The sequence below is a fragment of the Cornus florida genome, unplaced genomic scaffold (genome assembly GCF_030987335.1).
Source record: "Cornus florida cultivar Cherokee Brave unplaced genomic scaffold, ASM3098733v1 CherokeeBrave_3.0.0_Hap2_Chr02, whole genome shotgun sequence".
Classification (NCBI taxonomy): Eukaryota; Viridiplantae; Streptophyta; class Magnoliopsida; order Cornales; family Cornaceae; genus Cornus; species Cornus florida.
The window spans coordinates 57,494,473-57,519,093 of NW_026775572.1; the positions used below are offsets into that span (position 1 = coordinate 57,494,473).

A 24,621-nucleotide genomic window follows, 5' to 3' on the forward strand; every position below is an offset into this window, starting at 1 on the left:
TGCATGTTGTTCAAGCATGGGAGCATGGGAACAATGTATGTGGAAGAAGTTTATTGATTGATTTGTTGTGAAGGTGAAGTGTTTGACATTTTTGCTTATTATGTTGCATTGTGCATGTATGGTCGTAGATCATTGAGACCCACTTTTGTCCTTTTAAATTTTCATCTTGAATCCATTGTTCAAAACCTTAGGGGAAGAGGTAATTCTAGTCAATCCATTTCATCAACGGAAGAACAAAATGAGGACCATGTGGAGGACCTTGGTCATATAGACCAACAAGGTATTCTCCACCCCAATGTGCATCATGATAACATGCAAGTACCATTAGGCATGCCAAGGCCATTCATTCATCCACCACAACAACAAGGCCAAGTTCCATTGGGAATGCCAAGGTCAATGTATGCTCCACAACCTCCCATTATTCAAGGCAATCAAGGTGCCCATGTTGTACCTCCAATTGCTAATCCTCCCCTTACTTTGAGAAATCACTATGTGCTTAACATCCATTCAATTGCCACCATTTAGAGCACATCATTATGAGATTAAGCCACAAACCATTCAAATGCTTCCTAACTATCATGGACTTCCAAGTGAAGAACCTTACAAGCATTTGGATGAGTTTCTAGAAGTATGTTCCACCGTAAAATATACGGACATGCCAGAAGAGGTCTTAAGACTCAAACTTTTTCCATTCACCTTAAAAGACAAGGCAAAATATTGGTTTAACAATCTTAGGGCTTTTTCAATCACTTCTTGGGCAGAAATGCAACAAGAGTTCTTGAAGAAGTACTATCCGGTTTCTAAGACCAATGCTATGCGAACCTCAATTCGAGAATTTTCACATGGGGATGGAGAAATGTTTCATGAGGCATGGGAACGCTTCAATGAATTGCTTAGGAAGTGTCCACATCATGACATGCCCAAATGGCAACTAGTTCAATATTTCTTTGAGAGCTTATCAGACAATCATAAGGGCATGGTTGATGCTTCCATGGGTGGCTCATACATTGATAGGCATGAGGATGACGTGTGACGTCTTTATGAGAGCATGAATGAAATTTCTTTGCATAGAACATTATCATCCAAGAATGGTAGAAATTCACAAGGTAGGAAAAATGTTGGCTTACATCAAGTCGACCATTCAAATGAAATAGCCGCCGAAATGAAGTCTTTATCTCAAAGGTTTGATCAATTCTTGATTAACCAAAACTCGGCGAACCAAGTATCTTCCTTCCTTAGCCATTCTCATCGTGTATCAAATGAAACATGTATGACTTGTTCTAGTGTTCTTCATTCTACTTCTCATTGTCCTCACGGTCAAGTGCAAAATGAACCTAATGAACAAGTCAATGCAGCTTTTGTGAACCAAGGGAACAATCCTTATGGTACTCATTATAATCCAAGTTGGAGAAATCACCTGAATTCCTCTTAGAAAAACCAAGGAGAGGGCTCAAACCCTTCCCAAGGCAGTTTTCAAAGGGAAATACATTCCACCTCCACTTCAAAACCAAGGATCCCAAGGTTATAGATCTTATCAATCATAAGGGAATCAATTTGCTAACTCTCATTTTCCCAACCAATCTTTTTCCCAAGGAAATGCTAGAAGTCCCGCCTTTGAAGAAAAAGTTTTGAATGCTTTGGGCACTCTTGAGGCAAATACACAATTGTTTTATTCCCACTCTTAATCTATTGCGAAGCTAGAAACCCAAGTAGGGAAAATAGCTAGCACCTTAAATGCAAGATAGAAGGGAAAGATGCCTATGAATGCCCCACCTAAGCAACAATGTGTTGTGGAAACCCATCCCTCATCGGAAGGCCATACCATTGAGCATGTTAATGCGGTGACTACCTTGAGGAGTGGTAGGATTGTGGACAATCAAGTTGAAATGTCCAATAAAGAAAGTGAACCGGTGCAACCTCAAGTTGTCACCCGTCCCGTTTTACATCCCATTCCTCCTTCATTGCATATACATGATCTTGTGAATGAGAAAGTTTCAGAATGTGATTTAAAGCATGATTTTGAAAATAATTTGAAGAAAGATTTGCAAAAAAATGAGTTTAAACAGATTTTGTTGAAAAATGATTTGAAACAAAGTGATTTGAAAACTTCTTGTGTTGAAGAGACTTCAAAGAAAAATTTTGAAAAAGTTTTTGAACCAAAAGTCCCATTTCCGGATGCCTTAAAGGGATCCATTTCAAAAGACAAGCAAAAGGCAAAAACGAATGAAATCATGGAAATGTTTAGGCAAGTGAAAGTCAATCTTCCACTTTTGGATGCAATCAAGCAAATTTCGGCCTACGCCAAGTTTCTAAAAGATCTTTGCACCCAAAAACGGAAGAACAAGAACCAAGCACCAAGAAAATTGGTTTTGACCGAGCAAGTGAACTCAATTTTGCAACATAACACTCTTCCAAAGTTTAAGGACCCCGGTTCACCTACTACTTCTTGCATCATTGGTGACCATGTCATTAATCGGGCTCTTCTTGACTTAGGAGCAAGTGTTAACCTTCTTCCCTATTCGGTGTATGTCAAATTGGGCCTAGGTGAATTGAAACCGACGTCGGTAGTTTTGCAACTTGCCGACCGATCCATTAAGAAGCCTAGGGGTATAATTGAGGATGTTTTGATAAAGATTGACAACTTCTTCTTCCCCATTGATTTCGTTGTCATTGACACGGAACCGGTTCCTAATCCTAAGAGCCAAATTCCCGTTATCCTTGGCCATCCTTTCTTGGCAACCGCGAATGCCAACATCAATTGAAGGACGGGGATAATGAAGATCTCATTTAGCCACATGAAGGTGAAGTTGAATATCTTCAATCCAACCCCCAATTCATTTGACAAGTATGAATGAGAGGTTAATGTTGTAGATAAATGTCATGATCTTCAATGTCAAGAAAGTGAGCTTTTATGTAAGACCAAAACTTCAAAGGGATCATCTTCAACCTTGCATTCTCAAAGTGTTGTTTCAAATTCTTGCTTTGAAAGGGCATGGAAGCCCAAAGATTGTGATTGCATTAACAAGGGATCAAAAGTTTCTTTTGAGCTAAATTCAACAAGTCCTTCAAAGAACCGTTTGTTGGATGGAGTTCAAAGCATCTATCACCCCAACACGGAGGAGATGCATAACAAGATCTTTGATGCGGGCTAAAAGAGCCCAACGTCTTGCTAAAGACGTTAAAGACTAGCAAAAGCATTTCGTTGGGTGTCAAAACCCTATTCCTCCCTCATTTCTATCTTTAATTTCATTTCTTGCGAAGTCTAGATACTTGTTTTTGGTTCATATGCATTGCTAGGAACTGTGATAAGGATTGCATACACTTTCATGTTGTGATTGAGCATTTTGCATAAGGTCGATCGATCTCAGATGAGAGTTCGATCGATCGAACTCCATCCTGCATCCAACACTTGAAAAAAATTTCGACCTGCATCCACCTGCATCCAAATCACCTCTCTGTTAGATCGATAGAAAGTATTCTTGGATCGATCCAAAGATCTTCAATCTATCTAACTCCATTATTGGATCGATCTTGAGTTCCCACACTTAGACAAATTTTTGAACCCAAAAACCTGCATATTTTTGCTCTCTGTCAGATCGATCGAACATTTTGTTCAGATCGATATTAGTTCTTCATCTCACCATCTTTGATTTTATTTGACTTTTTAATTTTCAAAATTCCAAAAATATTTTTATTTTATTTTATTTTGTTTTGTTTATTCAATGATTAAAAAAAAAAAAGAGTGTTGGATCGATCCAAGTTCGATCAATCTGATATTTCAATTCGATCGATCGAACTTGTTCGGGGGTATTTTTAAAACATATCTAGGGTTAGATCGATCCAACCCTCCCTCTCTCTATCTCCCCCTCTTTCTCTCTCACACACTCTCTCCCTCGTTCCTCACTCTTACTCACCTATCCATCATCTGCACCGCCGGTAAAGACCTCCGGCAACCATCTCATCTTCATCTTCATATCTCTCTCTCATCTCTCGCTACTGAGGTAAAAATTCTAACCTCCTTTTGAGTTTTTAAGCTTCCATTTGATTTATACTTACTTTAAATGTTAGATCCATGCTATTTTGATGATGAAATCCACCATTGATGAAGCTTGAAACACTGTGTATATATATGTATATATGTGTATATATGTTGTGTATATATTTTTAAGTTTTGAATCGGTTATGGGAGTATGGGCCATGCTAAGTGAGTAGAATTGATGATTTGTTGTGTTGAGGGGCCCACAAACCCATTTGTGTGGCCCCCGTACTTCGAAAGTCATAGATCTATGACTGTCCCCATTTTTCGCAGAGTTCGATTGATCGAACTTTTTCCTCAGATCGATCGAAGTTTCTTATGTTCGATCGATCTCACCACTTTTTAGATCGATCGAAGTTCCTTTTGTCAGATCGATCTCACATTTTTTGTGATTGATTGAACTTCACAGATCTCATCTTCACACACTTCATTCATCTTGTTCTGCGTCATGTTATCTTATATATGCCTAATGCCTGTGATATTCCACATTGGATGCATTTTATACTTATACTGCTTAGCATGATTCACTTCCTGTCACCTGCATAGACTTATGTCAGATATATTTTGTCTATCTTATTTGACATACATGATTCTAGTTTGTGCTTTCAATTCTTTATTCTGGCACTGACTTTTGAATTTCTATTTGCAGACTATGGTTCGAGTCATGACCGTAGCGCGTGGACACTATCACGGAGACAGACGCAGATCAGGCGACGATGCCGGTCCGTTTCATGTCCGGGATTCCAGTCCCAATGATACTCCGAGGAGAGTCCGGCAGCGAACAGAGGAGCCAGCAGAGCCTTCCCATGAGCCTACTCCATCTCCTTCTCAGGCTCAGGCTGCATTCACACCATCTCTATCTCCACCAGCGCAGCCCGCTATTGATCTTGACCGGCCATTGCCGCGTTACTCACGCCTGCAGGTGGCGCACGAGTCTTTCTTTGACGTAGACTTTTTTCTCTAGGTCGGTCCTGACCCGATCAGCATACGGCGATATCATTCGGCGAGGCCTGACCACCATTCTGACACCTGTTACTTTCCCGGTTTACCTGAGGCTTGTCCCGATGTTCTACCAGAACCTTCGGCCTGCCCCGCGTAATCCGGAGGAACTAAGGACCTCTATTGATGGGCACCTGATTTCCATCACGATGGACACCTTGTCCAAATCTTATAGGTGTCCCCATCTCTGCCCACCGGAGCTACAGGAGCTATACCCTACTCTTTACCATCCCTTATATGCAGACATGGTCGTCATTCTCACAGACCATCATGCCGATGGCGAGACTTTTGCCACCCGAACATATCTTCTGGATGATCTATGGTTTTTCGATTCGATGCTCTACCGAAATATATTTATGGCCGGCCACAAGATCCAGAGGCGCGGCGATTTTCTTACAGTTCTCTATGCCTTCTACTCAGGGCATTGGTTTTCTTTCCCCTCCCTCATCTGGTGCGTGATGAGGAAGTTATATGATGACTATATCAGAAGGGAGCGGCCCAAGCGGCCCAAGTTCCTTCCTTTTAGCCATCTCATCTCCCAGATTCTCCGGGATTAGCACTACCCTTTCCAGCCACAGGAGCGCCCCGAGAGAGGATCAAGCATCTTTGAGAAAAAGGACTGCGACAAGAGCTATAATGCTATTATTGGCAGACTGCAGGACCACGTAATAGTGGCTGCAGAGGAGCTTGAGGCTGAGGAGGCAGCAGTACGCAGGGCCAGCAGCAGCAGACCCGGCAGTGGATGATGTACCAGTAGGTTCGGCTGCCGAGCGTATAGACATTGATTTGGAACGACCTACAGATGACGTAGAGCAGCACTCTCTAGCTGGGTCGCCAGTACACGTGGAGGAGTAGACTCATGATCTTTTTTTCTAATTTATCCATACCTGAGGCTCCTAGTCAGACCCCCGGCTTTGGAGAGCGTCTTCAGGCTCTTGAGGATGCAGTAGTTGCTATCAGAGCTGATACTGCTGCCATTCGCGCCGACGCTGTAGCCCACCGAGCTGATTTTGCTACATTCTGCACGGATGTCATGACTACACTCTGAGACTTATCTCGTAATATCCGCGGAACTCGCCCTGCCCGACCTGCCTCGTCCACATGAGATTCTCACTCCTTCTATCTCTCTATACTTCATTTCTCTGATTTATACTTCATTTTTATCACTATATAGTATTTGTAGCCGGTCTGTCGGCTTTGATCTGTTGATGTATCTAGTACTTTATTTTCTTTATATATGTTTTTGTAATGGATGTCATGTGTTATATTCTTATATCTGTATATTTGACTCCATCAGGTGCATCACAGTGACTACAGTGAGAGAGAATGCTACACAATTTTCAGGACCACCCTTAGACCTCTCTCACTACTTTATTTCATTTACACTTGCATGTCCACTGTGCACTTATTATCTCTTTTTGTTATCTGATGAGTTTATCCGGGTGCCAAATTTCAGGACCACAATTAATCCCAAGTTTGGGGAGGCCATGCCACCCACTTTGGATACTTCTGTCCCGATCATTCTTGCTACAGTTGCACTGGTATACTCTTTCCCTTGTTCTCTTTCCACATTGAGGACATTATGCCGTTTAAGTTTGGGGGTAATGGTGTATATTACAGTGTTTGCCTTTAAATTCAAAATTTTGAGCATAACTTGTGTATTTGAGAGATTTTCTATGATTGGTCCATATCTAGATATGATTTTGAACTTTTGAGGACTATATTGCTTAAAATTTAAAAATTGCTTGACTTGAGAGTCCAATACTCCTTGTATGCCTTATAGATGCCATTTAGGAGTAAATTTTTCAAAAGATTAATATCTTGTTTGCATTTGTGATCCACATCATCCTGATTTTGTGATTGTTTTGAGATTAACTCTAGAATTCTACACTAGCACAGGCGCACACTAGCATTCATTTGTGGGGTACATGCTTTGTTGCTTATTGAATTTGTTATATCCCAATTGGGTTAGTAGTGCATTGAAAGCTTTTATTCTTGATAAAGGTGGATAACAACCCCATTTCACTAAGTAGCCGGGATTCTAGCCTCATCAAGCACTGAACTTCTCGCGCCAAAAAGGTGGAGGGCCCAAACTCTAGGCTAATAACTTAACAAAAAAAAAAAAAAAGTGAGGACTTCTCCCAAAAGGTGAGAAGTGGCGAAAGATTGGATGGAGGTTGTTTTGATTTGTAGCCTAATTGATTTGAGCTTATAAGTTCGTAGGGGTGTTTGAACGCCTAATGCCCTAAAGCCGTCTGGTTTGGGAGTCATTGACCTAACGCTCGACCTCATGAATCACTAGAAAGCTTAATAGATCACTACATTGCACCATGTTTCCATCTTTGATCCCATTTAAAAAAAAAAAAAAAATTAAGTGAAAAGAATAAGTGCACCTAGAACAATAAAGCTTTACTAAAAGGTCCACTTTTGTCTTGATGATTGGTACTAGATTTGTGTGTTAGTTTGAGGGTAAGGATGTGCTCAATTCTTTAGTTGACTAAGATAGCAACATATTTGATGCCGATCCACTCAAAAAGGATTCTAGAGTTGTTTTGATTTGCATGATCATTTTCTTGATGTATGGAGGACCATACTTGTTTGCTTGATGTTGAAATTTTGGGAGATTGCTTAGAAATGTTTGGAACATTGCATACTTGAGGTAGTTTTCTCCCAATGCTTGTTTGCAATATTGGTGCCTCTTTTGTGATATTGAGCTTAATGTTTGTGGGTATCATTTCTGGAAACCCTCACGAGACTTCACTCGTCCACTAGGGATAACCTAGGGGTTTAAAAGGCTTGTTGCATATGCTAAATGCAATCGCGTTCCCTACGGAAGTGGCGTTATCCTTTTATTGCTTTCTAGATTCATACTTGTACAGTTGTTCATTTCATTCCTTTACTTTCTAGTTCATTGCTAGGGACTAGCAATATTTAAGTTTGGGGGTGTGATGAGCGCTGAAAAGTGCGTATTTAAACCCCTTAAGCTTAGGTATTCTAGGACCTTTATCTATCTTACTTTACCATTTTAGATTGATTTCGTATCATTTCCATTTTCAAGCACTTATCCTGAAAATAAGCTAACTCAGCCAAATAAGAGCAGAAATGAAACAATTCTGGGATGAACCAAAGAAAGGAACAAAGTGGAGCAAATAGAAGCAAAAAGGTGAAATTTCAGCATGTTCGATCGATCCAACATCAATCTTCGATCGATTGAACTTCCATCGATCTCAGCACTTCAAGATAGATCCAAGCCATGATGTCATTTTTAAAGATCCCAAAAGTTCAATCGATCCAACATCATTCTTCGATCGATCGAACCGCCTTGTCCTCATCTAAATGATTGATCTTATCTAGCTGTACCACCCCACCAACCGCTTTTGTCCTTTTCCCAAAAATATCTTCAAAATATCTCAGATTTGTTGTTATCCCAAAAGGCGCCGCCATTGAGGATCGATCCAGCCTAAGTTCGATAGATCTCAGCAATGTTCGATTGATTCAAGTCCAAGGTCTGATCGATCGAACTTCCTCCAGTGCGAAAAAGTTAAATTTTCAGCTCACAAAAGTTGTCCTTTATCCAATCATTAGGGAATATTTTGTGCATAACCCTAGCTCATTTTGGGTGTCAATTTGACCTACCTATATAAGGATAAGGATTACTTTTTGCAAAATAGGAGAGGAAAAGGCCTCATATCATATCTTATACTGTTAGAGAACTCTTGGAAAGGAAGCTTGGAGAAGGTGGCTAGAGACACCATTGGAGACTCTTCATCAACCAAAGAGCAAATCTCTACCATAGAGTTAGCCCTTGAGGGTTGGAGAAGCATTACCATGAGTGGCTAGACATCCTCTTGGGGCTAGAGTTAGCCCCAAGCATGCTTTCTACATCTTGATTTTGTGTATTATTGAGGGATTAGTGTTGTAATGCATGTTTAAATATAGATCTTGTTTATTCAATGATTTATGTGGTTTAATGCTTCCAATTGATCATTTCATTCTATCCATATGTCTATGTATGCTAGAATAGATGTTTATGTGTATGTCTCTATTTCTTGTGTTATTGATACATGTCTATGTGTATTAATGTCATAGATCTAGAGATTGTCAAAACATAGTTCTTAAATGAATGCTCTTGTAATTCTCTAGATGGTTCATGCTTATTTCTTGATGGATTGTGCCTCTCCCTTAGTTTAATTAGTTTAATTTCATGTCAATAGCTTAATTGTAGTTCAGTGGTAGTATAGTTGTTAGATGGGAGGACAATCCATGCTTGTTGTTTGATGTTCCATACTTTTGAATGCAAATAGCATATGTCTCTAATTTTGTGTTGTGTATGGTTGTGAGCTTAATGAAAGGATTAATGACTTGCTAGATACGTTGTGCTTTTCATATGCTATTTAGACAATATATACTTAATTACTAGATATATTGTGCTTTTCACATATTGATTAGATAATATATGCTTAATTGGTCACCCTTGCCATTTGAATTAACCAAACACACACACACACACATCAATATTGCAGCACACATTTCCCTCATCAGTCACTAGTTAAGGATGTAGAAAAGCATTGTTTGGTGGTGACCTCTAAACCCCTAGATCTCTCTCTCTCTCTCTCTTCTACTTACTCTTTATTGTATTCAATTATTTAGTTTAATTTGCTCTCTAGTGTAATCAACCAACCAACCATTTGTTTGATCACTCGACCTACTAACCCTAATAGCTATTCCATAACCAAATCCGACTCCAATCCCTTGGGATGATCCCTACTCGCCCTAACTATATTTTTAGTGAAGCTATTAGTGGCTTCTATAAATGTAATGTTGGCCCTCACCTTAATGCACACTCTCTAAGCTTTGGTCTCACGACAACACCAAGTTTTTGGGTTCCGTTGCCAAACTTAAGATTATGTGCAATTTTATTTTTCTTTGCATGTTGTTCAAGCATGGGAGTATGGGAACAATATATGTGGAAGAAGTTTGTTGATTGTTGATTTGTTACAAAGGAGGAGTGCTTGCTTGTTTTTCTGTGATTTGTGTATCGCTCGTAGTCTTGTGTAAACCTTGTCATATCATTCATTCTAGGCATTCACATAGAAAATCTAAAGGGTAATCTTGGCTACTTAGACCCACGTTTCATGCAAAACCCGCCTCTTAATCAACACAGCCCCGGAGTTCAAGCTCCAATTCCTCCAATGGTCCTTCGTGATCATTATAATCTTCATTCATACCATGCACCTACTTGCATTGTGTTGCCTAATTTTGAGGCTAGTCAATATGAAATCAAGCCCGAGACCATTCAAACGTGTCCACTCTTTTATGGCTTAGATAAAGAGGAACCATATAGACATCTTAATGAATTTCTTGAACTATGTTCCACCGTGAGGTTCATGGATATCCTGGAGAAAGTTCTTAAATTACTTCTCTTCCCTTTCACGCTTAAAAATAAAGCAAAGTATTGGTTCAATACTTTAGGGGTAAATTCAATAACATCTTGGGCACAAATGCAAAATGAGATTTTAAAAAAATTTTACCCCGTGAGTTTGACCAATGTTATGCGATCTTCTATTCGTGAATTTTCTCAAGGGGAAGGGGAGTTGTTGCATGAGGCTTGGGAGAGATTGAATGACTTGCTAAGAAAATATCCACATCATGGTATTCCAAAGTGGCAAGTTGTCCAATATTTCTATGAGAGTCTATCTGACATACACAAGGACATAGTTGATACATCATGTGGAGGTTCATATTTTAGAAAACATGAAGATGACATTTGGCACCTTTTTGAGAAAATGAATGAAAATTCTTTGCACAAATATTACATTTCTCGGTTTGATCATGATTCTAAGGAAAAAGAGAAAAGTGCAAAAGCTTGTCAAATTGAAAGTTCAAGGGAAATTGTAGCCGAGGTTAAAACTCTTTCTCAAAAACTTGATCAATTCTTGTTAAGTCAAAGATCGGCTATTAATTCATCTCCTCTTCATCATTTTTCTCAATCTTGTGAGCCTTGCATAACTTATTCAAGTGTTATACATACTACTTCCAATTGCCCCCATGGACATGTGTTTAATGAACATTTTGAACAAGTCAATGATACATTTGCTCATCCTTATTCAAGTGCATATGTTCCAATGTGGAATGAGAATTCAAGTCCTTACCAAGTCAAAAAATTTCAAAACAAATACATTCCACCTCATAAGAGGAATGGAAGGTCCCAAGGAATTGTTTCTTCTTCTCATCACCAAAGAATGAACCACTTTTCACATCCTCAAATGTATGACTCCCAAGTTAGCACTCATTATCCTCATGCACTTTCTAGCAATCCCACATTCGAAGATAAGGTTTTGGTAGCTTTGGGTAGCTTAGAGATGAATACCAATTTGTTGCATTCCCATTCTCAATCAATTTCAAAGCTTGAATCCCAAATCGGGACCATAGCTAATACATTGAATGCAAGAGAAGTTGGGAAATTACCTAGTCAACTCGAGAGGAATCCAAAAGCCCAATTTTGTGTGGAAGCAAACCCTACATTGGGGTATTTTTCCCAAGCTCAAGCGCAAGCCATCACCACCTTGAGAAGTGGTAAGCAAGTGAACAATAGGGTTGAACTACCAAAAGAAGATAGTGAATCCATGCAACCTAAGGTTGTCACCCATCCAATTCCCAATTCCACTCCTACTTCCTTGAATGAAAGTGTTCCCAACCGGAATTCTAGATCTTCTCTATCATCCCGTCAAATTACAAAGTCTTGTGAGCCAAAAGCTCCATTCCCTTATGCTTTAAAAGAAACTTCGCCTTATGGGAGGCAAGAAGGGAAAACATATGACATGATGGAAGTTTTTAAGCAAGTCAGCATCAATCTTCCTCTTTTGGATGCCATTAAGCAAATTCCACCTTATGCAAAATTCTTGAAAGATCTTTGCACACAAAAAAGGAAGAACAAGGGACCAAGCCCTAAAAAAGTGTTCCTCACGGAACAAGTGAGCTCCATTCTTCAACAACACACTCCACTTAAGTTCAAAGATCCCGGTGCTCCGACTATTTCTTGTGTAATTGGAACCTATGAAATTCGTAGAGCTCTTCTTGACATAGGCGCAAGTGTCAATTTGATTCCTTACTCTGTATATGTCCAATTAGGGTTGAATGAGTTGAAGCCAACCTCGGTGGTGCTTCAAATGGCCGATAGATCCGTCAAAACAACTAGGGGCATGGTTGCGGACATCCTTGTCAAAGTGGATAAATTCTACTTTCCAGTTGACTTTGTAGTTCTTGATACCGAACCGGTTGCTAATCCCACCAACCACATCCCCATCATCTTGGGAAGACCATTCCTTGCCATCACAAATGCAACAATTAATTGTAAATCCGGGATTATGGACCTTTCTTTTGGCAATATGATGGTCAAACTTAATGTTTTCCATGCAAGTCGATATCCCATACATGAAGAAGACTGTTGCCTTGTTGATGTGTTGGATGAGGTTGTTGAAGAATCAATTCCAACAATGATTATGAAACAACCAATTGAGGATAATTTTTCACCTCTTTTATCCGATGATCCTCTTGCTTCTTGTCTTCTTGAAATGTATGGAAATTATGGATTTGATGATGAAAAATCAATGAATGAAGTAAGCAATCTCATGAAATTTGTTGCAAGCTTAGATTCTCCATCTTGGAAAACTCCAACAGAACCCCTTCCTTCACTCTCTAGCACTCCACCGGTCTCATCTTTAATTTCTCTACCAACTCTTGAGCTTAAAACTCTACCTTCCGATCTCAAGTATGCATTCTTAGGACCAAAAGAGACTCTTCCGATTATCATTTCTTCAAGTCTTGAAAAAGATTAAGAAGATGTTCTCTTAAGTGTGCTTAAAGAAAATAAGGAAGCCATAGGATGGAGTGTGGCAAATCTTAAGGGAATTGACCCTTTTATTTGTATGCATCGTATACTTATGGAAGATAAGACAAAACCCTTTAGGGATGCCCAAAGGAGACTTAATCCAAACATGAAGGAGGTAGTTAAAAACGAAGTTGTCAAACTCTTAGATGCCGGAATCATTTACCCAATCTCCGATAGCAAATGGGTGAGTCCAACTCAAGTAGTTCCCAAAAAATCAGGGATTACGGTGGTTGAGAATGCAAAGGGTGAGGAAATCTCTAAGCGTACCGCCAATTCATGGCGTGTATGCATTAATTACCGCAAATTAAATGCCGCCACTAGAAATGATCACTTTCCCTTGCCATTTATTGACCAAATTCTAGAGAAATTGGCCGAGCAATAATATTATTGCTTCCTTGATGGCTATTCGGGGTATAATCAAGTAGTCCTCGACCCATTAGACCAAGAGAAAACCACATTTACATGTCCATTCAGCACATTTGCTTATAAACGGATGCCTTTTGGTTTGTGCAATGCACCCGCCACATTCCAAAGGTGTATGATGTCAATTTTCTCGGATATGGTGGAAGAGTATCTAGAGGTTTTCATGGATGATTTTTCTGCTTTTGGGTCCTTATTTGATGCATGCTTTAAAAATCTAGATTTGGTGCTTAAAAGATGTCGAGAAACAAACCTTGTTCTTAGTTGGGGAAATAGTCATTTCATGGTTCAAGAAAGTATTGTTTTGGGTCATGTCATCTCAAAGAGGGGGATTGAGATAGTTAAGACGAAAGTTGAACTTATTTCTGAATTGCCTCCACCTTCAACGGTGAGAGAAGTTCACTCCTTTCTAGGTCATGCCGGTTTCTATTGCTGTTTCATCAAAGACTTTAGCAAAATTGCTCGACCCTTGTGCAATCTTCTTGCCAAGGAAACCCCTTTTGTCTTTAATCAAGCATTCCTAGATGCCTTTCATAAATTGCGTGCTTTATTGTCATCTGCTCCTATCATGCAACCTCCCAATTGGTCATTGCCATTTGAAATTATGTATGATGCTTCTGATTATGCCATGGGGCAGTTTTGGGGCAAAGAGTAGGAAAGCTTCCTTGTGCCATCTACTACGCAAGTAAAACTTTCTCGGGAGCTCAATTGAACTACTCCAGTACCAAGAAAGAGTTACTTGTTGTGGTATATGCCCTTGATAAATTTCGATCCTATCTCTTAGGGACTAAAGTTGTTGTCTATTTTGACCATGCTTTGAGGCATCTTTTGACGAAAAGAGAAACAAAACCTAGATTGATTAGATGGATTTTGCTTCTTCAGGAATTTGACTTTGAGATCAAGGACAAGAAAGGCACCGAGAATGTGGTTGCCGATCATCTTTTCAGGTTATCGATAGAGTCTTTCCCTAGTCTACCGATTTGTGACTCTTTTTCGGGTGAACAACTCTTTCAAATTTCTAATGGAAAAATACCTTGGTTTGCCGACATTGTGAATTATTTGGCAGTAGGCAAGCTACCAACTTCTTGATCGAAGAACGAAAAGAATCGTTTCTTTACTAACATCCGGAATTACTATTGGGAAGACCCTGCCTTGTACCAATATTGTCCGAATCAAATTGTGAAGAGATGCATTCCAGAAAGTGAAATTCCAAGTGTCCTAGTGTTTTGTCACACTCTTGCATGTAGTGGGCGTTTTAGTGCAAAGAAGACCACCTTGAAGGTTTTTCAAAGTAGGCCCTTTTGGCCCACCATCCATAGAGACGCCTACAACTTTTGCAAGTCGTGTGAGAGATGTCAAAAGATGGGATCCATATCAAGAAGAGACATGATGCCCTTGACCAATATACTTGCTATTGAGATCTTTAATATATGGGGCATTGATTTTATGGGTCCATTTCCCATTTCCTACGGTTTTCAATACATTCTTCTTGCCATTGATTATGTTTCCAAGTGGGTGGAAGCATGTGCTACCAAAACAAACGACCACTCTGTGGTCATCCAATTCATTAAATCCAATATCTTTGCTCATTTTGGTATGCCAAGGGCTATAATAAGTGATGGAGGAAAACATTTTTGCAATCAATTCTTGAGGCACTTATTACTTAAGTACTCCGTCACTCATAAGGTAGCCACTCCCTACCATCCTCAAACAAGTGGGCAAGTTGAAGTGTCGAACCGGGAAATTTAGGAAACGGTTAAGACCACCCGGAAGGATTGGTCAAGAAAGCTAAATGATGCTTTGTGGGCTTATCGGACAGCATATAAAACTCCCATTAGCATGTCTCCTTATAGGCTTGTATATGGAAAACCTTCCCATCTTCCGGTTGAGTTAGAACATAAATCATTGTGGGCGGTTAAAAAGCTCAATTTTGACCTTGATAAAGGCGGAGAGAATAGGCTACATCAATTGAGTGAGTTAGAAGAATTGAAACACAATACTTATGCTAATGCCAAACTCTACAAAGAAAGAACCAAAACCTTTCATGATAAGCATGTTGTGAAAAAGACTTTGGAACCCGGTCAAAAGGCTTGGCTTTTCAACTTTAGACTGAAACTCTTTCCCGAAAAATTGAGAACCAAATGGGAGGGTCCTTATGAGATCATCTCTGTTGCACCTCATGGGGCAGTTGAAATTAGAAATTTGAAAAGGGGGAACATTTTCAAGGTTAATAGATAGAGATTAAAACCCTACATTGAGGGACAGGTCTTTCAAAGATATTTAAAGGCTGCACATCTCATAGACCCTATTTATGAAGATATCTAGAGTTGCAATGCAAATTGGAAAATTTTTCTTCTTTGATCGATTTCAGATGGAGATTCGATCGATCTCAGGTCTCAACACTTAGAAAAATTTTCGACCTGCATCAACCTGCATCCAAATCACCTCTCTGTCAGATCGATCGAAAACCTCATTCAATCGATCGAATTCCTAACTGCTCCAACACTTAGAAAAATTTTCGACCTACATCAACCTGCATCCAAATCACCTCTCTGTCAGATCGATCGAAAGCATTCTTGGATCAATCCAACCTCATTATTGGATCGATCTTGAGTTCCCACACTTAGAAAAAATTTTGACCCCAAAAACCTGCATATTTCACCTCTTTGTCAGATCGATCGAGAATTTTGTCAGATCGATCGAACATGTCTGTAGGTTTTGAAAACTCATATTTACTTTTATTTTTGTTTATATTTCAAAAATCCCAAAAATATTTCTTTTATTTTATTTAGTTTATTTTAGTTATTTTATTTTCTTTTGTTAAAAAAAAAAAAAAAAAAAAAAGAAGACGGTTTTTCAAAGTAGCATTTTGTCTAGCTAGAGACGTTAAACTTAGCAATCATTGTTCATATTTCTTTTGTTTATTCAAAATATATATATATATATATATATATAGATATATGGTTTCACCATTGTGCCCTTGTGTGTATTCATGCTTTAATTAAGGCTTGATCTTATATTCCTCTTTCATCTTGTGTTATATTGCCTTCGAATGCATGATTTGATTATTCTTCTCCCATTTGATATTTGATGTGAGTTTGCTAGTATGGTTATTTAAGTAGGTTGTTGATTCTAAGTTTGGGGGAGACGTCTTTCAAAATTGATCGCAACCGAGCTTCATGTCTTTGCCACCACGGTATACTCTTTCCATCTTTTCCATTGTTCTCATTGCATATTGAGGACAATGTGCGGTTTAAGTTTGGGGGTAAGGTGTCTTTGTTGCATTCTATTTAAAGTGAAGCTTGAAATGTATGATTGAGGTTGGAGATCCATGATTAGCGATGATTTTGATCTTTTGAGGACTATATTGCTTAAAATTTAAAAATTGTTTGACTTGAGAGTCCAATACTCCTTGTATGCCTTATGGATGCCATTTAGGAGTAATTTTTTCGAAAGATTGATATTTTGTTTGCATTTGTGGTCTATCATCCTGATTTTGTGATTGTTTTGAGATTCACTCTAGAATTCTATACTGGCACAGGCGCACACTAGCATTCATTTGTGGGGTACATGCTTTGTTAATTATTGAATTGGTTATATCCCAATTGGGCTAGTAGTGCATTGAAAGCTTTCATTCTTGATAAAGGTGGATAACAACTCCTTTTCACTAAGTAGCCGGGATTCTAGCCTCATCAAGCACTGAACTTCTCGCGCCGAAAGGTGGAGGGCCCAAACTCTAGGTTAATGCTTAAAATAAATAAATAAATAAATAAAGGTGAGGACATCTCCCAAAAGGTGAGAAGTGGGAAATGATTAGATGGAGGTTGTTTTGATTTGTAGCCTAATTGATTTGAGTTTGTAAGTCCGTAGGGATGTTTGAACGCCTAATGCCTTAAAGCCGTCTGGTTTGGGAGTCATTGACCTAACGCTCGACCTCATGAATCACTAGAAAGCTTAATAGATCACTACATTACACCATGCTTCCATCTTTGATCCTTAGGATTAAAAAATAAAAAAAATAAAAAAAATAAAAAAATAAAATAAATTCGAGTGAAAAGAATAAGCGCACCTAGAACAATAAAGCTTTAATAAAAGGTCCACTTTTTGTCTTGATGATCGGTACTAGATTTGTGTGCTAGTTTGAGGGTAAGGATGTGCTTAATTCTTTAGTTGGCTAAGATAGCAACATATTTGATGCCAGTCCACTCAAAAAGGATTCTAGAGTTGTTTTGATTTGCATGATCATTTTCTTGATGTGTGGAGGACCATACTTGTTTGCTTGATGTTGAAATTTTGGGAGATTGCTTAGAAATGTTTGGAACATTGCATACTTGAGGTAGTTTTCTCCCAATGCTTGTTTGCAATATTGGTGCCTCTTTTGTGATATTGAGCTTAATGTTTGTGGGTATCATTTCTGGAAACCCTCACGAGACTTCACTCGTCCACTAGGGATAACATAGGGGTTTAAAAGGCTTGTTGCATATGCTAAATACAATCGCGTTCCCTACGGAAGTGGCGTTATCCTTTTATTGCTTTCTAGATTCATACTTGTGCAGTTGTTCATTTCATTCCTTTACTTTCTAGTTCATTACTAGGGACTAGCAATATTTAAGTTTGGGGGTGTGATGAGTGCTGAAAAGTGCGTATTTAAACCCCTTAAGCTTAGGTATTCTAGGACCTTTATCTATCTTACTTTACCATTTTAGATTGATTTCGTATTATTTCTATTTTCAAGGACTTATTCCGAAAATAAGCTAACTCAGCCAAATAAGAGCAGAAATGAAGTAATTTTGGGATGAATCAAAGAAAGGAGCAAAGTGGAGCAAAAGGAAGCAAAAAGGTGGAATTTCAGCATGTTCGATTGATCCAACATCAATCTTCGATCGATCGAACTTCCATTGATCTCAGTACTTCAAGATAGATCCAAACCATGATGTCATTTTTAGAGATCCCAAAAGTTTAATCGATCCAACATCATTCTTCGATCGATCAAACCACCTTGTCCTCATCCAAATGATTGATCTTATCCAACTGTACCACCCTACCAATCGCTTTTGTCCTTTTCCCAAAAATATCTTCAAAATATCTCAGACTTGTTGTTATCCCAAAAGGCGCCGCCATTGAGGATCGATCCAGCCTAAGTTCAAATGATCTCAGCAATGTTCGATCGATCCAAGTCCAAGGTTTGATCGATCGAACTTCCTCCAGTGCGAAAAAGTTAAATTTTCAGCTCACAAAAGTTGTCCTTTATCCAATCATTGGGGAATATTTTGTGCCCGACCCTAGCTCATTTTGGGTGTCAATTTGACCAACCTATATAAGGATAAGGATTACTTTTTACAAAATAGGAGAGGAAGAGGCCTCATATCATATCTCATACTTTTAGAGAACTCTTGGAGAAGAAGCTTAGAGGAGGAGGCTAGAGACACCATTGGGGACTCTTCATCAACCAAGGAGCAAATCTCTACCATGGAGTTAGCTCTTGAGGGTTGGAGAAGCACTACCATGAGTGGCTAGACATCCTCTTGGGGCTAGTTTTAGCCCCAAGCATGCTTTCTACATCTTGATTTTGTGTATTATTGAGGGATTAGTGTTGTAATGTATGTTTATATATAGATCTAATGCTTCCAATTGATCATTTCATTCTATCCATATGTCTATGTATGCTAGAATAGATGTCCAAGTGCTTGTCTCTATTTCTTGTGTTATTGATGCATGTCTATGTGTATTAATGTCATAGATCTAGAGATTGTCAAAACATAGTTCTTAAAGGAATGCTCTTGTAATTCTCTAGATGGTTCATGCTTATTTCTTGATGAATTGTGCCTCTCCCTTAGTTTAATTAGTTTAATTTCATGTCAATAGCTTAATTGTAGTTCAGTGGTAGTATAGTTGTTAGATGGGAGAACAATCCATGCTTGTTGTTTGATGTTCCATACTTTTGAATGCAAGTAGCATATGTCTCTAATTTTGTGTTGTTTATGGTTGTGAGCTTAATGAAAGGATTAATGACTTGCTAGATACGTTGTGCTTTTCATATGCTATTTAGACAATATATACTTAATTGTTAGATATATTGTGCTTTTCACATGTTGATTAGATAATGTATGCTTAATTGGTCACCCTTGCCATTTGAATTAACCAAACACACACACACACATCAATATTGCAGCACACATTTCCCTCATCAGTCACTAGTTAAGGCTGTAGAAAAGCATTGTCTGGTGGTGACCTCTAAACCCCTAGATCTCTCTCTCTCTCTCTCTTCTACTTACTCTTTATTGCATTCAATTATTTAGTTTAATTTGCTCTCTAGTGTAATCAACCAACCAACCATTTGTTTGATCTCTCGACCTACTAACCCTAATAGCTATTCCACAACCAAATCCGACTCCAATCCCTTGGGACGATCCCTACTCGCCCTAACTATATTTTTAGTGAAGGTAGTAGTGGCTTCTATAAATGTAAAACTTGACCCTCGCCTTAATGCACACTCTTTAAGCTTTGGTCTCACGACAACACCAAGTTTTTGGCACCAAACTTAAGGTAGTAGTGGTTTCTATAAATGTAAAACTTGGCCCTCTCCTTATTAGCAAGCAAATATGGTCCTCCACACATCAAGAAAATGATCATGCAAATCAAAACAACTCTAGAATTGTTTTGAGTGGACCAGCATCAAATATGTTACTATCTTAGCTAACTAAAGAATTAATCACATCCTTACCCTCAAACTAGTACACAAATCTAGTACCGATCATCAAGACAAAAAGTGGACCTTTTATTAAAGTTTTATTGTTCTAGGTGCGCTTATTCTTTTCATTCGATTTTTTTTTTTTTTTTTTTTTTTTTTTTTAAGATCAAAGATGGAAGCATGGTGTAATGTGTTGATCTATTAAGCTTTCTAATGATTTATAAGGTCGAGCGTCAGGTCATTGACTCCCAAACCAGACGGCTTTAGGGCATTAGGCGTTCAAACACCCCTACGGACTTACAAGCTTAAATCAACAAGGTTACAAATCAAGACAACCTCCATCTAATCATTTCCCACTTCTCACCTTTTGGGAGAAGTCCTCATTTTTTTTATTGCTTTTGCAACTTTTTTTTTTATTTTTTTATTTTTTATAAGTTCAATTATTAACCTAGAGTTCGGGTCCTCCACCTTTTCAGTGCTTGATGAGGCTAGAATCCTGGCTACTTAGTGAAAAAGGGTTGTTATCCACCTTTATCAATAATGAAAGCTTTCAATGCACTACTAGCTCAATTGGCATATAACCAATTCAATAATCAACAAAGCATGTACCCCACAAATGAATGCTAGTGTGCGCCTGTGCTAGTGTAGAATCCTAAAGTGAATTTCAAAACAATCACAAAATCAGGATGATGTGGACCACAAATGCAAGCAAGATATCAATCTTTCGAAAAATTTACTCCTACATGGCTTCCACAAGGCATATAAGGAGTATTGGACTCTCAAGTCATGCAATTTTTAAATTTTAAGCAATATAGTCCTCAAAAGATCAAAATCATCGCTAACATCAATCTCAAATCTTAATCATGCATTTAAGTCTCAAACTTAAGTAGAATGCAACAAAGACACCTTACCCCCAAACTTAAACTGCACATTGTCCTCAATGTGCAATAAGAACAATGGAAAAGATGGAAAGAGTATACCATAGTGGCGAAAACATGAAGCCCGGCTATGATCCAATTCGAAAAACGTCTCCCCCAAACTTAGAATCAACAACCTACTTGAATAACCACACTAGCAAACTCATATCAAATATCAAATGGGAGAAGATAAGTAAATTAAGCATTCGAAGGCAATATAGCATAAGATAAAAGGGAGATATGAGATCAAGCCCTAATTAAAGCATGAAAGCATGAATACACACAAGGGCACAATGGTGAAACTTTTTTTTTTCATATTTTCATTTAATGAAAACAAGTATATACAAAATGCAAGAAAAACAAATAATAAAATGCATGAACAAAATATAAAAAGAAAAATAAAGAAGGTAAAATGTAATGAAAGAATATATACAATGCAAAAAATGAAAAACAATATGTACAATGCAAATATATACAAAATTCTCTTACTTTTTGTTTTTCATTTTTTTTTTCTTTTAGAAAAAGAAAATGAAAAATAAAATAAAATAAAAATAGAAAAAGAAAAAAGTCAAAAAGTCAAAGGGGCAAAGCTATGATCGATCTATGCTTGCACGATGGGATAGAGAGTATGAAATTTGCAGTGCTTTGAAAATTTCTCTAAGTATGGAATCTCGATTGATCCAATAATGAAGTTGGATCGATCGAAGAACTTTAGATCGATCTAGAAATGTTTTAGATCGATCTGACAGAGAGTTGAAATATGCAGGTTGATGTAGGCTCAAAATTTTCTAATTGTAGAAACTACAGATCGATCGAACTTGATGTTTGGATCGATCGAAAGTCTTCTGATCGATCTAACTGAGAACTGAGATCTGAAGATTTTCTTGGATCGATGAGACAGAGAGTGATTTGGATGCAGGTTTGCTGCAGGAATGAAGTTCGATCGATCTAACTCTCATTTGAGATCGATCGAACTTATGCAAAATGCTTAATTTTCAACATGAAAGTGCAGAAAACGCTGTGCTAAGCCCCAATGATGATAACAAAAATAGAGATTGAAAAATGGATAGAACAATGTACAGCAAAATGAAAAATAAAAATAAATAATAAAAAGAAATGGGAGAGGAATAGAGTTTAAAACTCTACGAATACTAGTGTTTAACGTCTCTAGCAAGACGTTGGGCCAACTCACTAATCAAAAGAATCAAACCGGATATGAAACATCCTTATTAATTCTCTTTTCACTTTTCTCATTTAATATCTCACTTATAACAATGAAATCATCCTCTAAAAAAATGACTTGAAAAAAAATGAAAGACATAAAATTGTTCCTTTCATCCACGGTCTTGAAAACAAATCAATCATGGGTGGCCTTGCCTCAATTTTGTGCTCTTGAAGTGTATTCAAAGAATCACTTCCTTTGTGAATTGGCAAAGCGATGTCTTTCAAAAACTCAATTGGAATATCAAGAAACACCTTTTCTTCATCCTTTTTCTCTTCCTCAAAAATTACCATCTCTTCACCTTCCAAGTTAGCTAAGGAGTCCATTAGCGAGTTTATTTCATTTTTGGAGTTTTCAAGGTTAAAACCACAATTTTTATACATTTTGAAAAGACAAGTCTCAAGAGGGTCTTTAGAGATAATAGAAGGAAGGCCCTTTTCAACAAGTTCCTCCTCCTTCTCTCCTACCTCAAGTGTGGTCAACATCTCCTCACTCTCTAAAGTAGCAATATCCGAGATAAAATCATAATCAAAACAAGGAAAGTTCTCATTAATCATGTTATGCTCTATTGGATTAGCCACTAACTCACTTACCACTTCCTCCTCTATACAAGATAGAGTGCTAGGCATTAGCTCACTTATCTTATCCTCCTCTTCACTCTCATCATCCTCATCTATATACATTGAAGTTCTTGCCATTTTTTTATTTGCCTCTTCCTCCTCCTCTTGACGAGAAAGAGTACTTGCAATTTGCTCAACTTGAGCTTCAAGGTTGGCTAAAGTTTGAGAATGAGAATTAATAAGTGGAGTTTGTGAAATATGCACATCAAGTAAAGCTAACACTTTTTCTTTAAATCCGGGTGAGTACCTGGAAGGTGGTAGAATTGGTTCATCATAAAATGATGATGGAGTGCAATAGTCATAAGAAGGATTAAATGAGTGATCAAGTAATAAGATGATAAATGAAATGAATTGGACTCAATCTCATAAGGATTAAAATATGATAGAGGAGCATAAGGTGAGGGGAAGTAATTTTCCCCCAAACTTGGATCAAACAATGGCTCCATCCACATTCAAAATCCAAATGCAACAAATAATGGCCTCAACAAGGGCCTATGCTTGGACAAAGATAAAGCAATATAATAAGCCTCAACAAGGGCTATCACAAGCATGCAAAGAAGTGAAACAATTAAAATACAAGAGCTCCAAGAATTGCTCACAACGGTCCTTAAGCAACTTCAAATTTTAATTTTAGCTTTAAGCTCCAATGATTGCTTCAAGTTCCAAAGTTTGCCTTCCTTGTAGTCAAGTACCTAATTGACAAATAATAATGAGAATAAGATAAAAGAATATACAATGGAAAATAAAATAAAAATAGAAGCAATCAAATGAACACTATTGTCTAGTTTAATTCCAACAAAACCGTTAATCCCCGGCAACGACGCCAAAATTTGACGATGGCCGTTCCTATATGCCAAAATAATGTAGTGAATTTACGGTTCAAGAAAAGCCTTTTTGGTCAAGTTTAAATTTATAAAAACAACTACCAACACAACTACTAACGTAGCAAGAATGAGTAGGGATCGTCCCAAGGGATTATGCATGTTGGAATTTAACTTTGACTGTAATGTATCATAAGATTGCAAAGAGAGATTGGTTTGATTAAACTAAGGTGCAATGAAATTAAAATGCAAGTAAAGTAAACTAGTTAGAGATAGGGATTTAAGAGATATGAAGAGAGGACTTAGGGTGTTGAAATCACCACTAAGCTTATGTAATTAACCACTTGCTTTCCATCAATGGGGAATATATTGTTGTGAACAAAATGCGACTACCAATTACAATATTAAGCATGGACCATCTAATTTATGTATGTATTGTCTACCTAAACTAAATATAGCACAACCCATCAATTTTAAGCATGACCCATCTAAGTAGCAACAATTGTAACACACATCAATCTAGAGAATCATGGAATTTGCAATAATAAGCCATGGAATATCTAAGCAAGCATAGATTGTCTACCTACCTACAAGCATGAATTAAATTGTAGAACAACCCATCAAGCGTAAGTATAAACCATCAAATTAATTGACAAACCCATTCAATGAAAACCCATGCTTAGCCATCACTAAATCCTTAATTAATCGCACATAGACATGCAACCAATATAGAGAATCTAGTGTAGAGATTAATTCCCAAATAATCACACATAAGACAAGATGTAATTAAAATAGAGAATCATTAGGAAGAATTAAATCGACAATCACAAGGCTAGAACACTAATTACAATAATATATATAAATCCCCAAAAATAGAAATACAAGGGTTTAGATTATACAAGACTTAGGGCTCATCCAAGCCCTAAGTGTAGATCTAGCCAATCATGGAGGAGGTAGATGTGGTCATGAAATCAAGCTCCAAATATGGCTCCATCTTCTTCTTC

General features: G+C 37.9%; 1 pseudogene; it reads right to left on the minus strand.

Moving 5' to 3' along the window:
- Window positions 1-819: 819 nt before the first annotated feature.
- LOC132297853 (small nucleolar RNA R71) lies at window positions 820-918 on the minus strand (annotated as a pseudogene).
- Between the last annotated feature and the right edge of the window lie 23,703 nt (window positions 919-24,621).